This window comes from Perissodus microlepis, chromosome 6, assembly GCF_051167445.1.
Source record: "Perissodus microlepis isolate ML-2025 ecotype Zambia chromosome 6, ASM5116744v1, whole genome shotgun sequence".
Taxonomy (NCBI): Eukaryota; Metazoa; Chordata; class Actinopteri; order Cichliformes; family Cichlidae; genus Perissodus; species Perissodus microlepis.
This window is the reverse complement of record NC_140466.1, coordinates 13,087,567-13,090,465: the sequence shown is the minus strand read 5'-3', so window position 1 is coordinate 13,090,465 and position 2,899 is coordinate 13,087,567.

The window sequence follows — 2,899 nt, the reverse complement described above, 5'->3', positions numbered from 1 at the left end:
AGGTAATGTTTGTCCCGAGTGACTGGGACATTTGGTACCACATTAATGCTCTCTCTCTTCCCCTTTTTGTCTCCTCTGGTTTTAGACTTCTTTCTTCTTTCTATTTCTCTTTACTTTACTATCAGGTAGCATACAATGACAACTGCAGTAGTCCCCAGAGCAGTGCTATCACTCTCACTTCCTGCTGTACTTCAAATGAACTCCGCTGAAAGTAACAGCGGTCAGGAGTCACAGTGAAGTTTCGGGAAATAACAATAATCACACTGTGTGTGTGTGTGTAACTTGTGTGCGTGCTTGTTCTTCATTTTTCAAAACAGACTGACAAAGATTGATAGAACAGCATGTGGCAACAGAGGTATAGGCTCTGCAGCTGATGAAAATGAACATGAGGACATGCTACAGTCTGGCCCCAGAAAACATGGATGATGACTGACATACAAAACAAATGGGACAAACTTTCAAAACAGACGGCTTCTAAAAAAATATTCTGTACCTGCAGTCTAAATGCAAAAGTTAAATTATTTCTCTGTTTAAAAAGTGATTTTTGTCAATAAGCCCTTTATAACTGGAAAGCTTGTTTATTTCCCCTTAAATGGTGTCACATTTGTAAGCAAAATGAATTTGTGTGTAGAGCAACACAGTTGAGTATGTGAGCTATGCCCACATAAAAACTTGTCAAATCTTGACTTTTGTTTTGAGCTTCTGGTACCCCAGGTGCTGACAGTCAGGTGCCTGAATGATGTCCGATTAGCGGCATCTATGAGCATGGACCCTGCTACATTGGTCAATTTTGTCTGCGCCAAGCATGCCACGTTTAACTGATCTTGACAGGACCTGTGCCATAGGGCAACTTCAAGCTGGTATCCTGCAAAACCAAATTGCAGTAGTATTTGAAATGAGCACTGGTACATCTTCAAATTAGAAGCCAAGTTGCATATAACGGGGGACGTGAGAGACGCAAAGTGGGCGCCCAAGAAGATGACACCACAAGAGGACCATTCCCTCACCTTGTTAGCACTTAGGAACTGTAGCCAGTCTTTTACAGATTTGTTGTGCATGTGAAGGTTTGCAGGTTGATATGGCCAACGGCTCTCTTCCAAGACAATTTGAAACAGTCTGCAAGCAGCCGATCTTGTGTCTTATAGGGGTGCTAGGAGGCTTGCCAGAATTCCACTTCACCGTCAGGCCTTTTTGTGCAGGTGTTAGCCGCATGTGCACTGGAACCTGAAAATGTGGAGGAACGTTATGTTCAGTGATAGTCCAGATTTTGAATATGGCAACTGGATTGCAGGGTCAAACTGTGGAGAAGATGTGGATGATGCTATGCTGATTGCTGCACTGATAGGTAACGCTTTCCAACCCAATATCACAGTATGTATTAGATACAGCCCACTGTGTCCATTTCACGCATGCGGAAGTTGCACTACACTGCAGTAACAGCAGAGGGAGCTATTTTATTTCAACCCAACATGAAAATAATCATTGGAGACTGTTTAAACAGACATAATTAACAGATTTACATGTACTGTATTGCCAAGAATCATTGTCACAACAAAAAAATAAGTGACCAAACACAAATGCCCTTACTCTTACGCCCCTGCAAGAGTTTTATATAAAGATACCTTCATCCTACCATTTAAATTTCTGATTCAGGAGATAATGGCACCTCATCTGCACTACCAGAGACCCAACAGAGTTCCACTGTTTACCTACAATAGATTTCACTGCTGTTCACAGACTGTAAAAAAATGTTCTAAAACAGTAGGATGTGACAAATCAAAATTTAACAGTCATGCTACATAAGATGTTGTGCAAGCACTCTGCCCAAAGAAATCAGGGGCTCAATCAAGTCATGTCTTCATGTAGCACCTTTTGATATTTACATAATTATCCCTACTTGACCATGCAAGTATAGATGTGGGTTTGAAAAGAACTCACACTGCCATGACATCTTTCGACGTTGGAAACATCACTGACTAAAACTTGCTAGGAAGAAAGGCTTTTTGAATCTGTAATTAATGCAACCAAACTTATTTGAACAAAATTCATATATTCTGTGATTTCACCCACATTATGTGAATAATCCTTTCCCATTACTATTCTTACACTTACTTTCTGTGTTTATAAACAATCATTAAAATGCCACCATACTTGCTTTCTGGCTCGTAATCTGTTTTCTGTCACAATGGTTTTTTTGGTAACAATTCTATTTGATTACAGAATAACTACCTTTTGCTATTGCTGTTCTTTGTAATATTTTCTTCAAACAGCAAACATGCTTTCCAGTTAAACTGATACATGCCACTGAACATCAATCATGAATGTGAGTGGGTCAGAAAATTGCTAAAACTGTGTTAGTGTGGATGTTACCATAATTCAGTGTCATTGTGAGTTTACTGGAAACATGGCATTGTGCAAATAATAGAAAAAAATCTTTTCTAAGTATCCTTGGCTCGTGGTAAGGATCTGTGGGTTTTAGAAACCTCTAACTGCTGTCATCAAATCCAAGAACAAAACCAAAGATGAAAAGGAGACATAGGTGGAAAATGGAACAAGATAGAAACCAAAGAGGAAATTAAAGGAAACAGAGAGTGACGACAGAAATTATCACGTCACCATATGAGGGTAATACTCAACAATCAGAGTAGAGTTTTTGACACAACTTTATACTTCCAACATACACAGAGGAGAAAAAAAAAGTTAGAATAAGTCAGAACTTGAAGCATCTATAAAAGAAATTTATGGCCAGGTTAAAACATTTTAATCTGTGGCTCTATTCGTGGTCATTACTGAATTAGTGATCTTTGGTTTCTGTTTTTTTTTATACAGTACAAATACAGATGTTAACGTCTGTATTTGTCATGTCTTGGTTTTTTTTCTGCCTTCTTATATTCTTAGC